Genomic DNA, 27,076 nt, shown 5'->3' with positions numbered 1-27,076 from the left:
CTTTCAGAATTAATTTTAAACCTGAATATTGTGTTGTTTTTTTTCTAGAAACTGAAACAGTGTATCAGGATTGGTCCTTTCTTTCAAAAAATAGACATCCTCAGACCTTCGGTTTGGCTTGATTAAGCCAAAGATGCCACTTTGGCACTAAAATATTATCAACACTTAAAAGGACAAAATAACTTAATAGATGCATTGTCTGTGCTAGTGAAAGAAATTCACACTTGGGCATTTACAGGATTGTACTTTAAACTTTACACTTCTGGCAGCATTTTGTTTTTATCTTTAAATCCTCAGCAGTAACCCTTATGGCACTTGAAATGGCCCTGGAAAAACAGCCATCAGGAGAGCCCTGTTTGGTCAGTTCTGGTGCTCAGTTTGTAGGTGCTAAGTTAGCAAATGTGAATCCCATTCAAAATCACTGACACACAGAGCCTACGCTGCACATATATTGCTTTTCTGCGAGAGGGATGAGCAACATCTGTCACTGTTAGCATAAAAATGTGTTGATCTTAAAGTACAGGGTTTCTTTAACTAAGTTGCCTGTAATGCAGAATCAAATATCATAGAAGATAGGTGGATAAATTCCCTTTTTTGGCTTTTCTAATGACTCTTTCTGCACTTTGTCTCTTTTTTTATGGCTGCATAAAATCAACTTCTGCCTTCATATATTCCTGAGACTCTTGCTTTCCACCCTTTAAAAAAAAATTCCAAATCTTGAAACTGAAATCCTATTTAGCACCACTGCTGTTTGCATCCCAGCTAGTTGTGCTGTTGTTGCTCTGCTGCCCAACCCGAGTGAAGCTCTTGCTTCTACCAGATACCAGCTGTGCAAAGAGAGGAATGAGATCCTTTAGAATTCAGACTGGAAATCATCTGAGGACAAGAATGTGTGAATTTGCTTCACTTTATGCATGATACCTGCAGTCAGCTGGCCTCAGAGGAGCTATAACTCATAGCTAAGTGTTTGCAGTATTGTAATACAAACACCAGGCGCAGCTGTAGCAGCACGGTGCCCTTCCCGTGCAGCATGGCCCCATGCAGCAGGGGCAGGTGCACAGCTGTGCTGAGTGCACAGAGCTGGGCAAGCAGCAGTGATCCTGCTTAGCTTGAGCTGCCAACAAGGTCTCACAGCCAGAGAAAGGCAAGGAACACACTGCAAGCAAGAGTCCAGCCATTAGAGCATCCCCTGGAGAGCAGGCTGTTAGGAGGTACAGGGGAGGAGTGGCACCAAACTGCCCAACTGCCTTGGTCACACACAGCAGTGAACAAAATGTTGAGGTTCAGTATTGCCAGGAGTTACTTTTTACCTATGTTGATGTTGGAGGGGAAGCTGGGGATGTTTGAGCTTCAGGGGATCGAGTGATTTCTCAATCCAGCCAAGTCATTTTCCTTATGAACAAGGCTTAGATGAGGAGATACTTCTGTGGGCCTTCTATGGGAACTGTTGAGACACGTCCTGAACCACTGATTGATCACCTGAGGTGAGCACTGGGTCAGCCCTGGCCGCACAGGTGAAGGCAATTCAGCTGTGTGACCAGAAGGCATAGAGCCTGGCTGCAGCTCTCCTAGACCCCATTTTAGTGCTGGCTGCCACTGGGGAAGGATCTTTTTTGGAGATCTCTCTCTTTGGAGTTTTCTACTGCAAGCTTCGGATAGCGGTGAGCATTTCATTTATATTTCATTTATCTTTGATTAACTCTTTTTACTGCAATAATCTTTCTAATTACACAACCTGTAAAATACCATCCTAACCATGTCACTCTGCTAACTGTACATTTGTTGGCCTGCTGATGGTGATCATGAAATCTGCTAGGAAAATCCTTCCTGCAAAAAAGCTCATGAAGTTTGGCTTTGGGGTGTTTTACTTCTCAGTTGGTTGTGAGTTGTTGTTGTTTGTTGTTGGGGTGGAGTTCTTTGTTTTTGTGTAAGGAACAACCTAAAAAATGTGAGATTTCTCTCAAGTCTGAGACTAGTTTTTCATTTCTCTGTGACTCAATGTTTTTTTCCTCTTCTGGGAGTCTCATAGAAGGACAATGAACACAGAGGACTAGAAGGAATGGGTAGTTGTTACAGGTGACTGTGTCTGAGGAACATTAGATGTACTTAGTAGACAAAGGTCAGAATTAACATTTAGGAATCCAAACACATAGGTTTAAAGGAAAAGGTATGTTAAATCCAAACCTCTATTAGCAAAGATCACACAACTCAAATAAAACGTTTTCGTTCTGGGAAACAGGTTTTCTCCCTTTTGTTGCGTGATTGCAGTTCTTCTATCCCAGCCTGTGTGAAGCAGTTTCTCTGTTCCTGAAAAGACTAACCCAAGATGAGCATCCAGACATGTTTTCTGTGCTGGTTTTCAGACACTGATTCTGAAGCTTTATACTTTATGTGCAGACTCTGAATCCCTGAACCATTTGTGATTCACTTGAAATTAATTAATCTTGTCTCCTTACATAGTCTAATATTCTCAAAAGCTTTAATTTCAACCTCCACCCCATGCGAGCATGAGCTATCCTGTATAGCAAGTATTCACTTTGGCCTGTGCTGAACAGAGTTTCAGAGCTTCATTTTGGCTGTGAGGCTGTCACTGACCAGATCCTAATGCTGCATCCAGCCTCCTCACAGACACATTCACACCTGCCTGCCTGGTTTCCATCAAAGATTACGATTCTTAGATCTGGTTTCTTAGTGTGTTTTTTGATATTGTTTTTGTTCTAGTTCAGCTTTTCAGCACATCACAAACATATTTAAAGATATCTTGAATTATGTATTTCCCATGGGATGCAGAATCTTTAGTCTAAAATCTAAGTATTTTCTTATATCTTATTCTGGTACCATTTCTCCCCTTAAAGAAGGGACTGTAAGAGCTAATTTAACACAGCACCACGATACAGTCAGTGGATTGTGGGGGAAGGAAGGCAGGGGGTGCAGCGCTGGGGCGGGTGGTAGTTGAGGGACTGCGATACAATGAGACTTCTATTTTCCTCTGCGATAAACCATAAAGCTCAACAACGTGCAGCCCACCTGAAATGAATTACCGAGTGATTACGGGGAAGGGATCTGTGATTTGCAGGCGCCACCACCTGGGCACAGCGTCTGTTTGCAGCCGGAATGCGTGCAATTGCCTGAGAACGACTCTTTCAGGCCCGAGCCAACCTGCGAGTTTTTCCTTCTAACGAAGTAGTATTTGTTTCTAAATAAGTATGGGTGTATACTCCAGCCACCCTCCAGTGTGCTGCAGAGTTCATGAGTGTTTGGGAGTTGTAGCTGCTAGGTAGTAAGGATGAATTAATTTCCTTTCTAAGATATAATTACATCTTAGACTGCTGGGACCAAGCCCACCAAATCATGATGCAATTTCTAATCTATCAGCATGTTTGTTGCAAGTGTTCTGATGTGCACCAAAGCCGGCTGATTTGGGAGCTGTGGCCCCCGATTCAGAGAGTATGGAAGCAAAAACCCATTCATGGCCAGAAGATTTCCCTGGGCTGTCAGCTCATCTTCTGGTCTCTGGGGATCATGCTCGTAATGTCAGTTAGAGGATGAAATAGGGTTGAGTGGAAATCCAGACCATCACTGTGTGCTCAGGAGGGTTTCAGTCATTTCTTTGATGGTGAGGGAATGATGGCAGTCTTTTTGCGGTCAGAAAATGATTCACCGGCACTTGAGTGCAAAAAAAAGCCTTTGCTTATGGAATCACTGTCCTGTGCTGGGTCAGAGATAGAGGTATTGTAGGACTGTGTAGCTTCAGGCACAATGCTAGGGGAAGTTTCAGTGATTTCTTCCTTCTAGGATGAAAGTCTCTTCAGGGATGACCTGGAAGAACTCTTTGGTTTTGTTTTCATGAACTGTTCAGTGCTTTTGTGGGGATTCCCTTTGGCGGAGGAGCCCTGGGGCACTGGTGCTTCACAGGGATTTGGATGGGTTGGTGAGAACAGTGGACAGTTAAACCTGAAAGGTAAAATCCAATATTAAAGTCACTAGGACCTCCTAATCCTTCAGTTCTAATGTGGTGTCCCTGCAGAGTAATCCGAATGAATAAAGTATCTAATGAAATATAAGAAAGGCGTTGGATCTTTAAATGAGGCTCGCTGTGGAAAGAGCAGAATTGGGATGCTGGGACAAAGCAGATCATAGGCACATGTTGTTGCTGTTACTTCCCTCCTGCTTTCTTTTTGAAAATTCCTATCGGTCCCATGAGGAGCAGGAAAATAAACCTGTTGTCAGTTTTATTGCAGTGCTGGCTGCCTAAAGTGATGTCTCACTGCAACGTGGTTATAAAAAGGGGGGAAAAAAAAGAAAAACTGCCAAAAAGCCTTGCTGATGTAAATGATATTCCTGTTGGAAGACTCTCCAGGAAAGGGCCTTTAAAACAGGAGAAGCCTAATACATACAGCAGTATTTTCAAAACACCGACTTAAAAATTTAAAGCCCTCTGGCTTTTTTTTCCACCGCTATGAGCTCGAAGGAGAGCTGCCAGCACCAAAAGGGATGGGAAGAACAGACCGATACACAACAAAGCAGAGTGATCTGGTGCTGATATTTATTTAAAACCAGCCTTTGAGACACATAATATTCCATGTTTTGGAGTACAGCCTGATGCTTACACTTGTACTGTAGCATCAAGAAATCACCACCACTGCCAGCCCTAAATGTTAGCATCTGACATGCAATGCTCCTTTTCTTTGTGTTTCACTGAGGCAGGTGCTTTGGTTATGCAATTTCTTGTGTCATTATGATGAGACTGATTACTGATGCAAGTTGTCCCAAGGTCTGGGATGGCTGCTCGGTTGTAGGCTGTGTGCCGTCTCCCTGGTACCCGCTGTGTTCCCTGCTGAAGCCAGGTTTAGTTATGTTGTATTTGAAAAATGTCAATACTCTCAGAAATTTCATTAAAATCTTAACCTTGTCTTGGGTTTGCATAATTAAGTTAGAAATCTCATGAGGATAATTTTCCTGGTGATGTTGCTTGTATCTCTTAGTTATAACTAGGCAGAGAGCAGTTCTGGTACAAAGCTCACTGAAGTAATGTACACTGAGATGAAAGGTAACCAGGAAAAGGTACTGATTTTCTAGGATGACCAAGTTCAGCCTGGCTAACTTTGGGCCCAAGGCACCAAGTTACTGCCTTTGTTCCTCCTGGTCTTTCATTGCTGGCATAGCAAGCTTCCCTGAGCCCATGCCTTTCGTGAGCCAGAACCACTGCTTCTGTATGCTACCACCTCTTGCCTGTCCTTCACCACCAGTGATGTCTCAGAGGGGTTAACCACTATATTTCACTGATCTCTGCTTGAAATTTCAGGAAAAAAAATGTTTAAGGCTCCATCTGACTTCTCTTCTGAAAAGGAGTTATGTGAAATGAATATTTGTTGGACTATTGATCTGTGCTTGTTCTTAAATACACTGCAGCCTTAATAAATGCCTTTGGTCCATCCCTCGGCTGGTGTAAATTACTGCAGCTCAGTGAAGCCGAGCAGATTTACATCACTTGAAGACACAGTCCTTGGTGTGCTCTGGCAGCCTGTTCTTTAAGAACTTGGCTGTTAGCGTACCAGCTTGTGTAAATCCATAGCTGAACTTCTTGGATTATGGGGCGTTACTTGGGGAAGAAGAGTGAGCACCCTGTTTTTCTGTGCTGTTTTGTGTCCTGTCTTGCTGCTGTTTGGCTCAACTAATGTGAAATGGTTGTTTTTTTATGGAGGGCTGGATGCTGGGGAGTTTGTGCACCCTGTTCTGCTGGAGGATGGCTGCCTGTGCTGCCCTTGTGCCTGCTGCAACTCACCCGCCAGCCAACCCAATTTCCAAAGTTATTCAGTGTGCAAGTGCTCTCACTTTTATAGGCCTTTTATGACTTTTATGTTTGGAACATATAATTTTAATGGGTGGAAACCAAATTAACTCTAAACCCCAGCTGACCGGTGCTTCTTGTGAAGACGGTTGAAATTCTGTTTGTTGCACTCCTGGCTCTCCAAACCATGCTAACCTCTTGGCCTGCTGTACTTGCTGTGTGCAATGGGAGATCCAGAAATTAGTGCACTTTAATTTGTCTTTGCTCCAGCTCTACAGTTGACCAGTTCACAGCAGTTTGAGTTGTCATAACACGTGGAACCTGAAATTTCAGCCGCAGCAGCAGCACACTTGCACACTGGTAGACTGAATTCTTGTCTCCATCTGCAAGCTACTAATTGTGAAGATTTGCAATGTAAGGGGGGCTACACCAGTTTATAAGAATACTAAATAAGGCACTAATGCACATAGACTTTGAATGCTTGTTTGAATGTATTCCTCTCTTATTAGACATAGGCAAAGGAAGTTGGGAATAATAGATACAATATGAATCTCATGCATCAGATACTTGGCTCTATTCTTGCATGTCTGATCTGTTCTTCCAGTTCTGCTGAATCTCCCCGTGTTGTACATACTTAAGGATACGCTTTTGCCTCTTCCAAAAGCTTTCTGTTAACCAGTTGCAACACAAGCAGCAAAATGCATCTGAACATTACGTTGATTTGTTCACGAGGTACTGCAATAGTGAGATAACTATATGCTGGTAAGTGCTTTATTTTACATCTCTAAGGTGAAAATAGATTAAGACTAGAGATATGGTAAAAACATCGAGAAGACTCTTCCTACACATCTGTTGGAAAGACTTGTGATACGTGGGTATTTTAATGAAAAGATGTGTGGGAAAGGAGAAAGAATGTGCTTTGGGTCTCCAGACACTGCAGTGCTTTTCTTTCCATCATATTATGCAACTTCCTGTAGCTTTTTCCCCTCTCAGACAGCATTACTTCTGCCTGTGCTTGGGTGCACGTTCTGTAGGCTACTGGGACTTGTGATTTCACGAGGCAGGCAGTGCATCACTGCTAACTGGTTGTTTGCTTCTTGCTATGCATGCGTGAACACCTGTGAAGATTCACTGCTATGTAGCCTGACAGATACTCCTTACTTTATACTGGAATGGGATGTTACTTACGTGCTTGTGTCACCCCTGGTATGGGGAATATGGTCCTGCCATCCTTCTAGAGAGTACTGGGGTGATGCAATGCAGTTTGACTACTTGTGACGGGAGCTAAGCCACTCGCTGTTAGCTGTGAAGCAACAGCTATGATACACATATTTCACTTCCAGGGAAGCGAGTGGAAACTGTATGTGTAATGAAGGACAGCATTTGGTAAGGTAAATGCATATGTAAATCCTCAATCAAAGGGCTTGGAGCAGCAATGACAAGGTGCTGTTAAACATTACTTGGCAGTAATGTGCAGTTTTAGAGATATTTGATTTTTAAATCAAATTTTTCTGTGGCACAGATGCTACCACTGTCCCCTGAGCAAGGAAGTACCAAGATCTCAGGTTCTGCCTTTCACCTCAGTTTAAATGAAGTGAGCCAACCATTGGGACCTTGGTGCAACTGTTATATCCCACTGAGTCAGACAGCTATAAGGACAAGTCTGTGTTAAGGTCTTTCCAGAATTCACTGCTGCTTCTCAGTAATCCTTCGCTCCTTGTCCCCACTTTCTTGGGGGTATGTCTCACTTGAAAGTATCAGTTCATTTCACGCAGATTCAAGCCTTAGCTCTTCAGTGTTGAATAGAGTCAGCCCCCAGGCAGCTGGGGAAGCCCCATTGGCATGAGTGAGGGACACTTATCAGGATAAGGTTCCAGGGAAGGATTAATTGCTTGATCAGGAAATCATACAGAGAGAATGAAAGTAGAATTTCATGGCCTTGTTTTACAGAACTGCTTTTTTTGCTAACGCTGTGCTTTAGTTAGCAGGGAGAGGAATATATGCTGACACTGCACAGCTGAAGTTTGAATCTTTTCCAAACTTTACTGACCAGGAGCCTTAAAGGTTTTTGAGAACTACAAAGGAACATCTGGGTAACAGAATTCATTGAACAAAAATCTGCTAGAGCCTCTCCAGGGCTACCTGCACCCTGCTTGGTTTCCTGTTATAGATTATTTGAGGAGGAGTTTTGGCATCTGCTTGATACTGTCAGATCTTCCAGCAGTAGCATCTCTTCTGATCTCATTCATTGTTTGTTGTAGCTATTTTTATGTACATTTCCATTGTTTATAGGTTCTGATTCTAACTGTATCAGGCTGCAGTCTGTGGTATTCTTTACCCAATGCTCCCAGTGCTACCCAGAACTCTTCAATGTTACGTTCCTTTGACTCTGGTACTATTCACATCAAGAGTAACCCCCACCTTAATCTCCCCCTCTCTGCTATACAGCAGCAGGAACCAGTAGACTTGAGCTTTCTCATGTGTGAACTTGCATCTAGTGTGTGTTTGTTTTCCTTTCCAGTTTTCAATATTCCCTCTGCCAGCTGTTTGTTAGGAATATCTTTTATCTTTTTAGAAATTGCTTGCATTAGTGTCTTGAAAGGTATTGTATCTATGATTGAACTTCTTTCGTGATGCTAAGGGAAAAATCTGCTGATGATCTATTGCCAGTTGTCTTTGTATTATTTTCAAGTTATTGATCAAGTAGGTAGGGAACGTCTCAGCTTATGTTGGTATCTTCTGGTGTCCTCTTCAACTTCTTTAATTCGCATTTCCAAAATCCTGTTATATTCAACCATTTGCTCAGAGTTGGTGCCATGGCATCTCTTGTAAAGAATTAGAATGTTTTATTCCAAAGGTATTTTAGCTCAAATACTTCACCTTTGTTCTTGCTATTTTCTATGACCTTTACTAAATTCTCGAGTGTCTAGGAATGTGTCTCCTATCTGGGGATGCCATCCAGTGACTGTGAACAAAGTATGAGCCTCCTTCTCCTTGCCCAGAGTGGTTGTGGATGCCCTGTCCCTGGAGGTGTTCAGGACCAGATTGGATTGGGCCCTGGGCAACCTCGTCTAGTAAATGGGGAGGCTGGCAAGGGGGTTGGAGATTCATGATCCTTGAGGTCCCTTCCAACCCGGGCCATTATTTGATTCCTATTGGATCATGATCTGTTTTCTGGTGGGAAGGGTGGGAAGCTTCCAAGTGCAACAGGGTACTTTCCCTGGGATCCAGGAGAACCCAGAACTCATGAAGACTCACAGAGGGGAATTGTAATTCTGCTTGTGCATGTAATCTGCTCTGTATGTCCTCAAGACAACTGTATGGGAGATTGGTAATCACAGCCTGAACCTCTGATTAATCAGCTGAGGCAAGTGTGGGGTCAGCTGTGGGAGCACAGGTGAGAGTGATGTAGCTGTGCTCCAGGAAGGGGTGGAGCTCGACTCCACCTCCTCTGAGACCTCATTTAAGGGCTGACTCCCACTGAGGCAGCATCTCTTGGAGATTGCTCTCCATTGAGGACTGCCCCAGCTTCTTCAGCCAAGGCACCACCACTGGTGAGTTTCCCTTTGCTTATTACTTCTGTACGTTTGTTACCATCTTTGCTACCATCTGTATATTAACAACCAATACAACAACCCTCTACATCTTCCTGTGTCCCATTTGCACAAAGCTTTTATCATGCTGGGTATAAGTTGTTGGCATAAGGAAAGCTTACCACTTTGCCCATCAAAGGAGATCTAGTTAATGATTTATTTCACAGAGAAGGTGGAAAGCAAGACCACAAGAGAAAATACATATGTGTCAATAGGTCAATATATGAAGCCTGTCAAGACTTCTTCTGACTTTTTCGTAAAACTGAAAGTGTTTCAGGGCAATATATGACACAAGATGGCACAGCTGTCAAGACCAAATGTTCTGCTGGTTTGTAGGATTATGCCTAATACTGATGTTGAGAAGGTATCTGCAAAGCACAAGGAGAAAAGCTTGCTGTGTGGCAATTTAAGGCAGGCTATTTGTCTAGTTAGTGATGCTTGCTGGTGGACTGGAGGTTAAGAGCTTTCCAGTGAAGTGGAGAGAGAAATATTGCATTAATTATGAAGGACAAGAGGAGCTTCTCACTGATGTTGCCTTGATTTTTGGAATCCGAACCCCTGCTCAGTGCACATGGAATTGGGCACTTCTTGGGCACAAGTGTGCAGGGTTCTCATTGACCACTCTGAGTGGAAGGTTGAGTTGAATGGCCTTCCTTGGTCCCTTCCAGCCCAAATTATTCTGAGTCTTTGCCTGTTGTTGTGTTTTTCTTCAAAGCTTGCTGCAGTTGTCAGCATTGTTGACTGGTCACACTAATGTGATAAAAGCTGGAAGTTTTCAAGGAGGATTTATTGAATGCCCCAAAAGACACAACCAGGCAAATAGGAATAAAATTATGCTGCTCACAAAAGCATTCTAGTTATAAGGAAATGTGAAAGCAGGGATTTAAAACAAACCAAAAAAGCCCATATATTTAATGAATGAGGGAAGAAAAGCAACAACTTTGTGGCCACAAAGATCAGATGCAAACTGTGTCTGGATATTCACATTACTGTTAGGGAATGATGTTTGATGGCACTTGAAAGTGGAAGAGGTTTTGAATGGGTCCAAGGAATTCCCAGAGTCTTTTGAAGGCAGAAACAGAGATAATGAGTCTCTGCATGTGTGCACTGTAAAACTGCTTTAGTAGCAAGATAAATGAAACTTAGAGAAAACAAGCTTGAAGACCCTACAGGTAATGCTACAGCTGAAGGAATTTCTCCATTCTTTGAGATGCAGGGGCCATACTGAATCTGAGGTGGTGGAAGACCAAACTGAAGTGGTACAGAACATCAGGCAGGGTATCTGTGTGGTCATGCGGTAACCAGAGAAGTTGATCTGATGGACAGGAAGTAGCAATTTGATTTATAGAAGTTTTTAACAACACCTTGTAGGAATCAAGAGATTGCATACAGGATCACCATTCTGCCCAAGGCTGTTTTTTTTTCTGGAAGCTTTTCCATGGGCCTTGGAACCCAGGGTTTATCAGGCTTTTCCTTGTGTCACTTGTGGGACTGCGCAGAGCCTCAGCTGACAGAGATGAGGGCTGAGGAGCCTCTCTCTGTCACAGCCGATGCCCTTCTTTGCCCTGTCACTGACTAGACCTAGCTGCAGCACACTGCTCAAGGTGCTTTTCCCCTGTGCAGTTGTAGTTCTGCTGCCTGCAGTACCACAGCACTGTGCAAGGAGCATTCACTACTGCTGCACAAGCTTCTGCTTTGCCTATTGGGGTTCTGCTTTTTGCAGCTATTTGAAGGATTGGTGTTCTGTCTGTTAGCTAATTTAGTATGCGTTTCCTTCCCCAGCACCTCCTCAATCAGAAGCTGTTAGCTATCTATTCCTGAAGCTGAAGGGGATCCATTTTCTGGAATCCAGCAGCACTGTGTGAGACTCACCAGCCCTGCAGGCCAGCACTGTGCAGGTGGTGGTCATGCATACAGTGCTGGGCAGGGGCTGCAGGGCAGAGGCTGGTGCACTTTGGGATGTGGCATTCATTGCACATGTACGAGTGATGGAATATTTCTGTTCATCTAGAAAGCCAAATTTCTCATTAAAATTAGTCATTAGTGAAATTAGTGCAAGTATCTATTAATATATGCATTATCATTTGCAAATCTGCTCCAGGCCTACCAGTTCCAGGATCAATTTAGACGGCCATTTCTATGGCTTTGGCTGTGTAATATACATGGCTGAGTTAATTCACATTAAGCATTAAACCCCTTCCAGTTTTTGCTCTTTTTAACAAACGTTAGCAATGCATAGAAGTTTTTTTTTTCTTTAATTTCAAGTTTATGGGCTAATTTTGGCTTATTCTAATTTTATATTTGAAACAATGTTCTTCTTTAACGTGATTTCAAGGATAATCTGTTATTGAGAACGCTAACGACCTTGGATATTAAGTTCTAACTTCTATTTCCCTGCGGCTGCTTGCTGTATCAAAATGGAGGAGGTATGGAGCAATGCTGGCAGCTAGTTTGCTGTTTTCCTTCAAACAGTCCAATACCTGATGCATTTTCCTTTAGATTGTTTTGTTTTCAGTGGTGTTCTTCTGGAAATTGCATTCCTGTCTCATCCCATGAATCATAAATTATGTCTTCTCTGTGGGTTTCAGTATTTGTTTCCATTTCTTGCAACTCCTACATATAAACGGATTTTGATGCATATTGTGCTAATATTATGATTGCTGCTGGCTGTGCTGTCTATTTATCAGGTAACCTTACTGATCTTTATTTCACCTCAACTACCAGCAGTTTTGCTGTGCCTGACCTAATTTCAGCCACTGAAGGTGCTCTAAAATATTGATATGAGCAGAGAGGTCATTTTTCTTTAACTGTGACAATAAAAATAGTCTAACACTATCCGAGGAAGATTCGGATAGTTTTATGTAACCATAGGAGCAGAGGAATGAAGGAATTGCATTCACACCAGTTGAGGTTCCTAATATTCAGGGACCTGGTACTTCCAGATGAGAAAAAGTCCTCTATGGATGCACGAGCATTTGGATTTACAGATAGACACAGAAGGGTGTCCTGAGAAAGGTCTCAGGTAAAGGGAGGCTAATAAAGATTTCTGACGGCCGATATATCAAAGAAATACTGAAATTTCTCAGGTATATGTTTGCATTTTAATGAACTGGCACAACTTTTGTAATCAAGTACAACATTCTCTTCAGTAGTGCCTATAACTGCTTATTTAAAATGCCAGAAGCTTTGCTGGGACTTTTTGTTAAAGACTACTTTTACTTTAACAGCCCTCCCCCCCAGTTTACTGCATTTGTTGGCTGTGAGCAGTGCCTGAACTATGAGGGCTGTAGATCGATCACACCAGCCTCTGTTTGCATTATTTAGCTCTTGAAGAGCATCTGCTGAACATCCATCAGAATGGGGTGTGTGCCACCACCATATGGGCTGCCAACTGCTGGCAGAGCCAGGGAGGTGCCGTTATGCTCCCATATATCCCCATACAACAACGCCATTAACATCTGGCGTACCATGGCACGCGCTTACTTCTGTGGTACAATAACAGCAGATTATTCATTCCTAACTACAATGAAGATGTTTAATGGAAGTGATGGTTGTGACTCAAAATGAAGGTAGAGAAACAGTCTAGCTGTGTGGAGCATTGAATGTGAAGGTCACGTACTGGAGTTTCGTTCCTACTCTGAGTACATAGACAGTCCTTTGGATCATTTCAGTGGTCCTTCTTGTACTGCCGGCTGCCTCTGGCTGAGACACAGGGAGGCAGGGACTGCAGGAAGGCTTTTGTCTAGGTCTACTGGAAAGTCAGATTAACATCACAGGAGCTTTCTGCCTAAAGGCATGCTGGTCTGCAAGCCATTGGTGGAACTGAATACAGTGCGCACTGTATTTCTTCAAAATACAGTAGAGTTTGGAATTGTATAACGTTCTACATCTGTGAGGCCCAGAGGTCTAATTATGTGTTAAGTGACTGCATTTTGTGGTAGCTGTTAGCTTTGTTTGACAGCCATACTTCCAGCTCTCCAGTTATGGACAAAGTGCAGAAAGGATCATGTGCTGCCCTTTCTTAATGCTGTATACCTGTTCCTGTGGCTCTGAAGTTGCTGTGTGTTCCGAATTCGTGTTCTCTCTGATGTACTGTGATGGATCGGGGCTCAATCCAAATCCTCCTTGCTCTGGCAGGGTGATGTTACAGATACGTATTCCAAGAGAATCCAAAACATTTCTGGCTCCTGGGAATTTGCTGACAGTTTTTCCCTATCCCCAAGTAGCTTCACAGTGATCAGAAAACCATTTGTCTCTCTCACATTCCTTGCAGCCCTAGTTGTGAGCTTATCTTTCATTCCTTATCAATAGCTAGCTGCCAAGGCATGTGAAGTGCCTCTCTTGCACGTACGTTTGCCAGGGAATCTCATGGTAACACACCAAACATTAATTTCTTTACGCCCTGTAGTGTGTGATTTAGGGAGGGACCCCTGCCAGGAGAATGCACCACTGCAGACTGTCTTAAAATGCTGTTTAGATGTAACAAAGTATTTTTTTCCTGGGATTCAGCCATATAAGTCACATAGGCAACTTTATCTGTTTCCCTATATGAGATTTTGTTAAAACTGAATTCTTACATGAACTCAATTAGTGGGGGTGGGGGGTGGAGGGTTTGTTACAGACAAGCTACCAAACAGATGTCAAAAGGGGAAAACTGGCTTTGGAAGTGTTTATCATGCATGTGGCACCCATTCAGATGTTCAGACTAGCCTATTTCCCACAGAGAACACCCCACTTTCTGAAAATTTGGCTTCTTTTTGTAGGCAGTTTCATAAGGCTTCAGGCCCAGCTTTTAAAATGTATTTGAGGTTGGACCGCTTTTAACACTAGCTGGATCCAGATACCAAAATGCCAGATGTGAGCCTGGGTACCCAGTCTGCTCTCTGCTGCAGTACTGGGTATCTCTGATGTGCGTCTACACAAGTCTGCCTGCTGCCAGCTGCTATGTAACCGGAGTTCAATGGAGGCCAGTTTAGGACTGATTTTGCACTGAAAGAAGAAGAAACTATGAAACTTTCTTCTTTACTGTAAGATAGGCAGTCAGAGGAAAACATAGTAGACAGAAATAACCCGTTCTTACATGGCGTCTGCTGATTATATATATTGGTTCCACCCATAAGGACTGTAGTGAGAAGGTCATCATATAGCAGGGGATGTGGCAGGGTATGATTTCTGTCTATAGAAGAGAAATTGTTCGAACTTGACAAAATCTGACAGTATTCCAGTGTGAAAGGTCATTTTCTGCCAAAGATACTTTCAAATGTCCCAGTGTGCACTAACTGTCTGTGATATCTGACCGCTAAACCTTCTTGCCCACGGACTTCAGTGGGGCAATTTCTGTGGGTACAGTTATATGTCGTCACAGATTCAGGCTGCTCATCTGGCCATTCTAATTCATATTAGAATAAAATAAAATCCAATTAGGTTTAAGAATGAGTCCAACCTGGGGAGCTGCAGTTTTGGATGTCTTCTAACCTGTTAATTGGGTAATATTTGGGAAGTTGTTGGCTAGCCCCCACCACAGGAAGAATAAAATAAGTCACAAGTATATTGTTACAGGCAAGCTGTGTTTCAGAAGAGGTCTTTCTGAAAGGCAACTTCTCAGGCTGCCTCAGATAAGGGGCACCTTTCTGACAATACCACTGCTCTCATCTTATCTGCATGTACCGCTGCCATCCATATCCCCTCCAGCTCGGCCCAGGCACTCCTGCTGAATTACTTATTAACTGGCACTTCAACCAGGAAGTTTGCGTTTCCTCCCGAGCCTCCAATTCCTGCAGTTGTTGCCAAAATCCTGTCAGAGAGTCTGGACAAGGTCACGACTGCAATTCCTCTGCGGCTGGCAAAACCACGCTTCTCAGCTCATTGGTAGACTCCTGAGTTGTCTTTAGGAAGGTTATCATCTCAGGGAATCACTGCTATCAAAAAGATTATTCTTAAAAGCTGTGGAGTTACTTATTCAGTCTGTCAAGGCTCGTTACATTAGAAGACTCCGTGACAGAATATCTAAGAAATTTATCTTTTTGTTCATGGAAGGAAATGATGGTCCCACTAAGGAAACCGCAAATTTAATTATACAGTAGATTTCCTCACAGACAGAATTTCCAGTGACCTCGGTATGTCAGCACTTGCTTTCAAATCTTAATCCTCAGCACGGACTCTGGTTTTTGCCTGCTAAGAACACTTCAAGTGAGGCTGTTCATCCAAAGCAGTTTTCCCAACCCTGGGTCTGCACTCCTTATTCTCTTTGAACTATATTTGCTTGCAGAGAAGACAGTGGAATTCCTTGTTTAATGTAACCCTGGTGGAAGCGTGCCCTTAATTGTTGCGTTAAATTCTTTATTAAGCATTATCTGTTCCCGTTGAGCTGAGAGACCCGTGCACTATTCCTGGAGCTCCCGCGGTCTCTCTGTGTGCCTGCAGATAAGTCGCTCAGCTGCTCGGTGCATCACTTCCCGCATCCCGAAATAGCGGCTCTTCCCCTGTGTAAGCACTTTCCATCTGTGGTGTGCATTGAAAGCAGGGGAAAGACTTCACAAGGTCACTGTTGTTACCCCCTGTTTTGCAAAGGGGAAACTGAGGCAGGCATAGCCACGTCTTTGCCTCAGCATTTGAAATTCAGCTTAGTTCTCCTCGTCCCAGAGCACTTCCCCACTCCTAGGCTGGCCACCTACCCTAATTATTCCAGAGACGCTACCCATTTGACTGGTGTTAGGCTTTGCTGCCAGGTTTCCTTGTCTTCTTACCCGTGTCCTTTCTTTGTGTTTTCCTCTGGCTTCTGCAATATCTGAGCAGACACTTTTTGAATAGCTGAACTGTCGTAAAGAAATTCCTGGCAGGAGACCCTTTGGGTAGCAATTGAGAAGCTTAAGTTAATGACCTCCCAGTTGTATTTGCCTGTTTCTTTGCCTCTAGAGAGGTCTCGATTTTTCTCTTGGTGCACAATAATTATTAACAAATCTTTTTCAATTTAAGAGCGAAAGATTTAGTCTCTATTTGTAATTCTGGCCTCTCAGAAAAAGCCACTATAAACAGTGCTGTGTCCTGGCCCAAATCCATTCTGCATTATTAGGGTGGCATTGATTTGAGATCTCACTCCATTAAAAATTTGATGTCTAAAGCAGTTCCTGCTACAAATGGGGTCTCTCAAGGTTTATGCATTACTTTAGCCCTCCCTGTTGCCAGATGGTCAAAAACTAGAATGTGTCACAAATGTTACTAGTACATTTCACAAAATGACACTTTCAAATTAGTTTCTACAGCCATCCATTTACTATAAGGTGCTGTTTCCTGTATGTAAATAAATGGTGATTCAGTGCTCTACCAACAGAGGAAAAACAGTTTCTCTTGAAACATTTGAAGGTAGCTCAGGTTTTCCAGCCAAGTGCTGTAGTGGTTTTCTTTTTTTTTTTCCTTTAAATCACTTGCGTGCTTGTTATCCTGCGCCTTCCCAGTATATCAGAAGATAGAGGTAGATGGGATGCCCCATTTCCTTCCTTGGTGGGGTACAGACACCACTGGCAGGAGAGCACCTGCCTGTACCTCCCCTGCCCCATTTCCCCTAAGATTTAGGTCTCTGTGAACCTTGGTGTTGCTGTACAGGCATGTGAGTAGTGCTTGTTTACTATTTTCCACTACAACATCCAGGTTTGGCATTAACTTCAGATAATTTTAGGGTTTTTTTTTAGATTGGTATTCACCACAGACTCACTCCACAGTTTACTGCAATGGACTCTTCCCTGGGACTGGAAGTTGAGGTTGACTTTTCAGTGTTGGTCAAAGCAATCCCTGAACCATAAAGCTGGTATCATACTCCTATCAGATCTTTTCATTTCCACTTGCACATAGAGGACAATTCCCAACCTGTAACCTCTGTGCTGATGAGATCTGGCCCTAACATAGGTGGATATTTTGTCGAGTTCCCCAAAATTTCAGCCCTACAAAAGATCAAGAAGCTGTAATTCTGGGTAGGTTTCTGTATACATGGGTTGTTTTATTTCTTATAAAACACTGTTATATGCTGTATAGTACATGATGAAGCAAGAAATTCCTGAGCTTTCGCTGTGTATAGCTCATTGATTTTTAAGAGTCTGGGAGTTTGGAGCCTGTGGAAGCAGCTTGACACGTAATGTGAAGCCTGCAAATCCTGCCAATTGCCATGGAAAGGTGAGAGAGGTGAAAAAAATCATTTTACACTGTAGACTTTGGCTCATTTTTTGACACTGAGAAAACAACTTCTGCCAGCAAAAGCAAAACCTGCAGAGCGTGGTGTGGGAAACAGAAAACCAAGCAGATAGAGTTGCACTAACTGCAGTCCCAGGACCAATCCTGCAGTTCTCTGAGTACCCCGACCACCGCAGCGAGGGCACTCAAACTTTCTCACGCAGATCCCAATTGCTTTACAAACCTCAGCGAGATCTTATTTGCAGAATAAGTTCTGGGAGCAGGAAGGCAACAAGGTGGTAAAGGTTAAGTCTCTCCAAGGACAAATGTGCCACATTTCAGTGGCTGTAGCTCGGTATCATTTCATTCATTTCAGCATCAATCTGATATTTTCTTTACCAGCTGTGTGATGGGCTTCTTCTCTTTTCAAGATCTCTCAAGCAAGATAGGGTTTTGATTGTACAGGCTGCCCATTGCCAGCAACAATACGGTTCTTTAACCCCTGCTTTGAGCGTTATCTCAGTGTCCACCCTTAGCTCCTACGGATAATTAATTACCACCTTGCTGCAGATTTAATGATCTTAAGGAAATGAATAGGACAGGGTTTGTAAGTAGCAGTGTTATCTTTCATGAGACCAACTGGTAGACCTGGCAAGATTAGACAAGCTTTTTGGTGCGCAGATAAACATATGCACGTGCTGTGCAATAAACTGGTCTCCTGAAGAAAGTCTGCAGAGATGACTTGAACTGACTGTGTCTTCTCAGTGTCATTTGCTCACCAGTCTATCAAAACCCACTGAAGTGTTTTTTTTCCTTTCACTTCACCAGGACCAGATTTCTGCTGCTCTGCAATAGAGTATAGTTCCATTTCCAGTCTCATTGCAGTGTCAGGGAGAGAAGAGCAAGATAGCATCTCTTATTTGTAGGGTAACTCCTCTAACAGTCTGTGAAGAGGGGAAGGGAACACCACTTCCATGGGAATACATCTTATTGCATCTCAGATGTAAAAATGGAAAACAGGAAAGGGAACTGAGAAGTCAAGGCCTAAAATAAAAAAGCTGAGTGCAAAGGATGCTCTTTTCTGTGAGCAGCAAGGATGTTCCTGGGCCTGGATACTGAAGTACATTTTGGAAAGTAGTTAGCTGCTTTTAAACGGTTGTGCAGGAAGCGGTGTCATTCAAGTGTCCTGTATTTTCTGTATCTGTCTCTGTTCCCTGTCTTATTTGCCACATTCCTCCATGTATCTGTTTTTAACATCTTAAGAAGTTTGGGCTAGGGCACTCACTAGGTCACAATGATTGAGTCAAGCTGAGCGGTGTCTTATTGTCAGTTGTCCCAGTGAAGACAGCTAGACTGTTAGTGATGCTTTTGAAGTAAAGATGCCATCACAAAGTGGAGCCAAGTGTCTGTGGACCATTTAAACAATATTGAAGAATAAACTATAATAAGTATTAATATTATTTCTGAGTGCAAACTAGCTGAATATCCTTTAGTGCAGTCACTCTCAGCCAGGACTGCTAGATCTGTGCAAGCTAAAATGTTCTCATCAAGAGCTTTGTGCAAGCCTGTGGTGGAAATATTAAGTCATAGCCTGAAGGGGTGATTGAGCACCTAGTGGAAGGCAGGGCCAACCCAGGGGAGCTCAGGTGCAAGCAGTGCAGAGTGACCAGCAAGGCTGGAGCCAGGATCCACCCCTTCCCAGACCTCATTTAAGGGTTGGCAGTAGAGGTCTGGGTGACTCTCTGGAGGTGACTGCATATCTGAGGCCTTCTAAAGGCAAGTAGATTCTTTCTTTTATTTCTGTGCTTTCTGCTGTTGTACCTAAGCAGATCCTTGTTCTCTGTAGCTTAAGACCTTGCTACCCTGCTGTTTTGTTTTCCATCGTGCTACAAAACCCCATAAGAAAATATTGCAATGGGTATGTGCCAAATCTAACCAATTCTATTCTGAATCAAAAGCCATTGAGTGGGCTGTCTTGAGATGTGTTTTGTTTTCTTTCCTGAATAAGGGCAAGAAATCAAGCCAAGTTAAAATTTGTCTAGGTTGGGCTGGTTTTGACTTATGTAAATGCAACATTTCAATCACAGCATATGGGGAAATATATATTATTTCCTTTCCATCCATATCTCAAAAACTCTTCCCAAACGATTATCTTTGGGTAGAAGATACAGACAGGAAATACAGCCCAGTAGGAGTCTGATCAGCTGAGAGACTGCTGAGCAAATGAAGAAAGTGAAATTGGGGGTTTTAACTACCACTTGCTTGCTAGGGAGAATTGTAACCAGTAAATATTTATAAGATTCCTCAAGTTCAAAGCTATGGTAATTTGTTACCTGTGCTTCTCCCTAGAAAAGCCTGATGAGAAAGTTGTGCTGGATCACTGAGAGTTTGGTTATTTTTCCAGTTCCTCTGTTGCTCATTCTCCTTAAAGCTGCTTTGTGATGCAATTTCTTTGTTGTAGACACAATTCAAAACCATGTGAAGCGAATTGCTTCCTGATGGAAGTGAGTTGCTGTTATCTCATCTTTTGCTTTTGAAGCGTCAGCACATCAGAGCAGCTGGGTGAGCTGCTTGCAAGTGGGGTTTGAAGTCTCCTCACCTGCCCGCTACTGCAGGCTGAGTGCTGCTGAATGGTTTTCAAAGCACTAGCACTGCAGAAAAGTATGGGGATAGCACACATCTAAAGCTCACTTAAATCCACAGCTTCTTTTTTTTTTCTGCCTTTTTTTTTTTATTTAATTTTTCTGGAGTTGTTCTGGAGGAACAAGCGCCGCGGTCTCAAAACTCATTCTGTTACAAACAGGTGAATTCTGAACTCATAAGCACTAAAGCCTTATTCCTCAGAACCTCCTCTGCAAACAAAGTGCAAGATCTGGCCTGGCTACCTCCAGCTCCCCAGCAGAACAGCAGGCAGTACCGCTTTGTAGGGACCAGGAAGGGAAGTGGCCACTGTGCCAAGAAGCAGCAGGCCTGGCCCAGGAGCTGCACCTTCACGGGAGCACTGCTCCCTTGGTTGCTGGCTTTATGGAGGGAAAATCTTCAGGATAAGCCTATTTCTGTAATTATAATGATATGCTTTATCATGCCAGTGCAATCCAACCTAAATCCCTTATGTGCTGTGTTGGATAACGCTGCCTTTCCTGCAAAGCTGGCTGGCAGCGGAGAGGTGGTGTTTGTGTGAGAGCTGCAGGGAGGGCTTTGTGGGAGAGGAGGGTGGGCGGCCATTGAACTGTTGGGCACTTTAACAGATTAAGCAGATTGAGCATGATGCAGGAGAAACAATCCCCTCTCTGTTCCTTCAGGCAGTTGTTTCAGTATTTCAGCAAATCACCCGGGTTTAACTTAGATGTGGCTTGTAGGAAGTTAGGATCTGGTCAAGAAGCAGCCAGGAAATGCTTTGATGTCAGCTCTAGGCAAAGGGCCTTCATTTTGGTAGAAAAATGAAATTGTTTGTGTTGTCTGCATGCGGCTCTGTACTTAACACATAGATGTGATTAAAGATCAGGCACTATGGGACAGATGAATGGCAGACTCTTCTCTATGTGCCCAGTGCTGGCAACTGGGCAGGGGGGGCTGCCTCGGCTCCAGGCACCACTATAGCACAGCTGAACCCCTCATCACTGCTGGGAAGCGGATTTCAGAAAGGTCAAAGCAGGGCAGCAGTGATGGAAGAGGTGTGAGCAGCCCTGAGCTGCGGCTGAGAAGAGGAGGAGGGCAGGAGGTGCTCCGGGTGCTGCAGCAGATTCCTGACAGCCCCGGGGGATGCTGCAGGGAGCAGGGGAAGGCATTTCCTACAGCTTTCTTTGTGTCGCTCCCCTTGAAGCAGCAGGGTTCAGTCCTTTTAGTACGAGTTTTGGGAGCCTTTTCTTTCTCACCCATAATGATGCAGCAGTCTGACTTATGACCTGGAAGTCTGAAGACATATTTTCAGAAAGCAGCAGTGTTTTGTTTCTTGTTTTCCCCGTATAAACGAGGGGCATGTGAGTGCCTTTCTCCTTTCTGGCTCTCAAAGGCTACAACAGCACCGTCTATCTCTGTGTATTGTCAGCAGGCCTTATCCAGCCATGTGAGACTTTTAGCAGTGCCCTACAGGTAGGAACGTGGCAGCTTTTCTTCTCTCCCATCAGGTGCCATCCTGTGCCCCATGACACACAGCTCTGTGCACAGCAGCTGTACCTCTGCCTGAAGTGCTGCTGCCACAGCAGTGCCTTCTTCACCCCTCCCCCCCCATTTCTAATATGTAACTTTTCATGTAAGAAAACATCTGTATTTACTTGACTTACGAGTATCTTTACTAACAGATTTATCTTTTGCGTTGTAAAATGCCTATTTGGGCTTTAAAAAGAGCACTGACTGCTTCTTTGAAGCTTGCAGCAATAGGCAGTTCTCATTGGAAAGAGGTATTATTACCCCAAAACTAAACATATTATTTTACACATCCCAGCTACCCTGATTCTTTGCGCCTAAGGGCCTCAGAGCAAAACGTGTCATTTGGAGCACACGGCAGAGAAAACTCAGTTATGTAGATATTACGTTTCCCTGCTCCTTCTGCTTCAGAAGAGCTGTGTTCACATTTCTCACCGGGAAGCTGCTGGGTTTTTCCTATCTGATGGCAAAGTTGTATCTGTGTATATGGTATTGTTATTTTTGGCAGGCACATACTTCACGTGCTTCACATGAGGAACGAGTGCTGGCAGTCGATTGCATTAAATAGCCCCTCATGTTTTGTGTCCTGCCACAAACCAAGTCCTGGGGGAAGGCAGAGCTGGGGTGACGTGTTGTGTGCTGTGCTGCGGGGAGAAGGTTGTAGGCATGGTTGGAACTGGGCAGCATGGGCTGCAGAGCTGTTGGCACAGTGCTGTGCAACACACCAGCAGGGAGCTAGCACAGTCTGCAGCACTGTGCTGGGGACAACACACAGAGCACCCCAGAATCCACTGGATTTGCAAGACAAGGGATCTGCAGGTCACCAATCCTACAACCGATCCTACAACCATAGAAGGGAGGGAGTGAAATCTGATACTCTCCGGCCCCAGGCCAGGGGTAGAGGAGATGCAGTGCCAGTGAACTGCTTCTGCCTAATGAACTGCTCCTTTTCTCTGCAGCAGCAGATAAGAGCAATTAAACAGTAGATAGCAGATTAATGATTACTGCAAAATCTTGCTAGCTCATGGTGACAAATGTGTATAAATATTCACCACGGTGGTAGGCAAGGTGTTCAGGCAGTGATGCACCCTCTGTGTTGCAAATCATTCAAAGGCGGTGCAAAGAGAGAACGTCTGGTGCTTGTCAGATTCATTAATTATCACTGCAGATTAAATTGGAGGAAAGACCGGCTTATGTATGTTGTGTCGTGTTTGCCAAAGGTGGTTTGGGGTCCAGCTGCCACCCAGAAAACAAGACAGGCTCTGGATGTGGAATGTGCACCTTGGAAGGGCGCTGTCTTTGTGTTGTGATAGTTTGTGGCTGGAGGATGGCAGCTGTGCTCAGAGCTGGCTTCAGTCTTTGGTTGCTGGAAACCACAAGCAGAGTTATGAGATGGCACGTTATTCCCGTGACCTCCAGCTCTCACTCTCTTTTCTATTCATCTATTGCTTGCTGTCCTCAGAGACAGCAAACTGGAATAAGTGGATTTGGAGGCTCGCCCCATCTAAGAATTCCTATTAATAAAGAGTGGAATTCAAGGGACTAAATTTGTATTACTTACGTTGAAGTTCTTGTTAAATTATTATTTATTTAACTGCTCTGATACACAGATCTAGTGGTGATAGAGATACCCAACGAGTAAGACTTCACCTGTGCTGTAATTTGCATACCTGGACGTTTTCATTGCTTTTTTAGTATTGCATGTAAAACTCCTACAGACTACTGGGAAGGCAGAGAAGAAAGTAAGATGATCCCTGGGTTGGACAGGAGGAGATCCAGATCTCTGCTCCAAAATCTGTTAGATCAGTAGATTTTACAGAGCAACTGTTGTAAGGATTCTAATGGTTGAGGGTGGGTTTGTTTGCCTTAATATAATTTTTTTTACCATCATCTACAAGAACGTTACATGAAGCAGAGCTATGAAACTTAGTAGATTGTTCTAATATGGCTAAAATCGTCAGAAATAGCTGTAGGTGGGTGTTCAGCACCCTCTGCTATGCTGGCTGCTGGAACAGCCTGAGGAGAGGACAGGAGCCAAAATCATCAACTGCCATTTGAAAGTCTGTCTTTATTCTACACAAGAGGTTAACCGATGGCTCATCAACAATCGGAGATGACATGTAGGTTCAAAATGGTTTTATGTGCCCCTCACAGAGTGTTTCCAAACCTATATTCGCAGATACATATCAACATGACTAGGAATTTAATTAGATTTATTTCTCAGCTTATCTATTATGTCCCTCATCAAAGGCATTTAAGTCTTTCTATTATCTTCATTAGGTTTTGGATCTGACCTCTGATGAGTATAACCCTGAAAATGGATGTTTCTTTGAAGCGTAGCTGGTAATAAGTATTTGAAAAGGTGATTGTGCTTCAGAATTAATCATTAAAACCTATAAAATGCATCTGTCACTGTAGTGTTTAGCCTGCTCTTTCTCTCCTTTATCCCCCCAGCATTTGCACTAATTAGTGCAGGATGAGCTGCTGCCTTAAAATTAAGAATGTTGGAATATTTAATTGATTTTGGTCCCTGAATCAGAGCTCAACGGGCTCCCTGTGTTTGAACTGCTCGGGTTTGTCAGCACTGCAGAGCCAGCAAATGAAGGTCCCAAGCAAACCGGGCTGGGGCAGCTGGTGCAGGAGGGCAGGGGGCTGCAGGGTCCCCTGCGTGCAGCTGCTGCGTTGTGCCCAAAGCCCCTGAGGGATGAGTTAACTGAGCAGCACTGGGCTTCTGGACACACCAGGTGTGGAAACTTTTGAAACTGTGCTTTTTAGTATGCAGCAGTTGTCAAGGATTGTGAAGGTTTCACTCCTAAAAGTGACATAATGTGGAGCAGTGCTTATTGCACCCCAGCGAATGTCTTCTAAATGTGCTCAGCCAGTGCATAAAGATGCGAGTTCTTTTTCACTCATCAGCTCTGAAAATTTACCTTGGATTCCTGCTTTGTCATCCATTTGCTGCTTTAAGGGCTCTGCTGGGCAGATCATTCCAGGAGCCCAAGCCAGGAGCACATAAAGCATCTCACATCCCTTGAGGGCAGATTGAGCATCCCCAGCACCCACAGGAGACCACTCACACCTCTTTCTCTGGCATGAAAATTCCCCCATATCCCTCCCTGCTTGGCTCAGCATTACAGTGCCTGTCGCACCCTGGCAGGAGCTCAGGATTTGCACTGATCACTTGTAATTGGAGCCCTCTCCCCAGCTCTGCACACTGTGAGCAGGGCTCATGCCTGCAGCCAGGAGCTGAGCAGGAGAGAAGGATGCCCTGCACCCACATTAGCTACCTCAGCCCTGACAGAAGCGAGGGCTAAAGGACACCTAATCTCTGTTGTCCAAAATGCAGGCAAAGGTAACAGCAGAGAGATTTTGGAGGTCGTTCTGCAGCTGCTTGCAGAGCCAGAAGCAGGAGTTCAGAGAGATGGGCACGGTGGAAATGCCGCATTTATTGAGCTGGTTGTTGTATTTGTATTCGTTATGGCGTTTGGTTCAGGCTCTCTGCAGACCTAACCCCACTGCAGTCAATGGAGCAGAGAATTTGGCTATTTTACTTCATTTCAATTCTTGTCAGACCTTTCTGCTTGCCTCCTCAACTTCCTCTCTCCCCTGGCTGGGACAGCTGCTTAGCGGGGCTGGCGGGGCACGAGGCTGCGAGGGCAGGGCCCATTAACTGCACTGTGATGAGTTCTTCTGCCTTAAAATCCCACACGCTTCCAAATTAATTTAGAATAGATTCAATCATAGTCATTTACAAGGTCTGCTGCTGGGCGCTGCGAGGAACAGTTTGCTGGTGGGATTCTTGTTCTTTGCCATGGCAAACTGCATAAGTTAGCCATATCACTTCATGTAGGAATAAGATGCTGGAATTTAGGTCTGTTGTGACTAAGGCTAAATAAGTGTAGCTATTTATTTTAAGCTGTATCTAGTTACATTAAAGAACACCTGGTGAGGTCATGGGGCTAATCCTGGAAGGTGCTTTGGAAGAACTGGTTCATTTTCATCTATCTCTCTCTTTTTTTTCCTTCTTTTTCTACCTAATAGATAGCAGAGCTCTAACTCAGGATGTGGAATATCTCTGAACACCAATCAACAAAAACCAGGTGCATTGTAATTACCTGTTCGGTTTAATAATAGTAACCTAATTTCTTCTTTTTTATAATCTTTTTCATCTGCCATGAAGCTACTGAAATAAGGATCAATAGTCTACCTTCTTATGATAAGCAAGGAGGTTGTTGCTTGGCCTTCAGTAAGGCAGGACATGGAGAACACTGCTGCAGGGAATGGTCCTGAACCTTGCCTGGCAGCTGGAGCATTTGGTGAGCCACATTCAGTGAGCAGGAGGCTGCTGTGTGCTTCCCAGTGATGCTGTATGTCTGCTCTGGCAGCTGCTGCATGCAGGGAACCATCATTGCCTCAGAGTACGGACACGGGAGAAGTAGGCCGAGTTTTAGGGCTTCTTTTTTAAAGCTCTGACTTCAAAGAATTTGCATCCTTTTGGCTACAGAATGGCTAAAGGTGATTGAATGAATGCAAATGAGGCAACTCCTCATCCTGTATTTCTTTATCTGAGGAGCAGTTTATAAATTCAGGGTAAGTATATCTTTCTACCAGCTTTCCGTAGTTCTGCTCTCTCAGGGTGAATAAATTTTTTTGATGGGTGAGTTAAAACATCATTATTTTTTTCATTATCATTGTCATCGGTATAAATGGCAGAGGTGTAGGTTTTTTGCCCAAGCTTTTAAATTTTCATGACAATTTTACTAAGCTATTTTATACGTTATTAAGCACACTTGTGATTTGTTTCAACCTATACCTTAATGTGATGTTTTAAGTGAGCGTTCCCAGAAGAGGGCAAAGGGAACCCACACAAGGACCCAGCTCCTCTGCAGCCGGGTGCCAGCACTGCACCCACAGGGATGGCCTTGGGGTGGCCAAGGTGCCTGAGAATGCATTTCTCTATCTTGGAAGTTTTCTTGCTTGCTTCTTTTGAAAATCCCAGCCTAAAGGATTAAGAGTGTCGATCATTCCTGAGAGTCAGGACACCTGTTTCGTTAAGTCTCTAAATGGTATCTGTGCCTTTTCTGGTGGGGGAGGAGTGAGGGGGAAGCTGGCTGTAGATTGAGTCTCTTGTTCACCCAAACACAGGAATAATTCCTTCCTGTGGCCATTTCTAGGAGCTGTGGGCACTGCTTGTATTTATTTTTTAAACAAGGCTTTTCAGTGGGCTTTTACAGACGGCTGCTTTTTGTGAGTCATTGAAAGAGAGCAGGGCACCAGTATCTCAGCACCACTCATACAGCAACATCTGATCCCAGGAGGAGCTGAACGAGCCCCCCCACAGCTGAGCAGAAGTTTGCTTTCGTTCTATTACACTGGTCTCCTA

General features: G+C 43.9%; 1 long non-coding RNA gene across 1 annotated transcript in view; it reads left to right on the top strand.

The window, feature by feature from the left end:
- Positions 1-1,596: 1,596 nt before the first annotated feature.
- LOC140258487 (uncharacterized) overlaps positions 1,597-27,076 on the top strand; it is a 47,514-nt gene continuing 22,034 nt past the window's right edge. The window contains exon 1 of the long non-coding RNA XR_011905262.1: positions 1,597-1,661. This is a non-coding gene — a long non-coding RNA (uncharacterized lncRNA). The remainder of the gene's footprint in view (positions 1,662-27,076) is intronic.

Source organism: Excalfactoria chinensis, chromosome 14 (genome assembly GCF_039878825.1).
Source record: "Excalfactoria chinensis isolate bCotChi1 chromosome 14, bCotChi1.hap2, whole genome shotgun sequence".
In the NCBI taxonomy this organism is placed as follows: domain Eukaryota; kingdom Metazoa; phylum Chordata; class Aves; order Galliformes; family Phasianidae; genus Excalfactoria; species Excalfactoria chinensis.
This window is presented reverse-complemented; position numbering and strand designations above follow the sequence as displayed.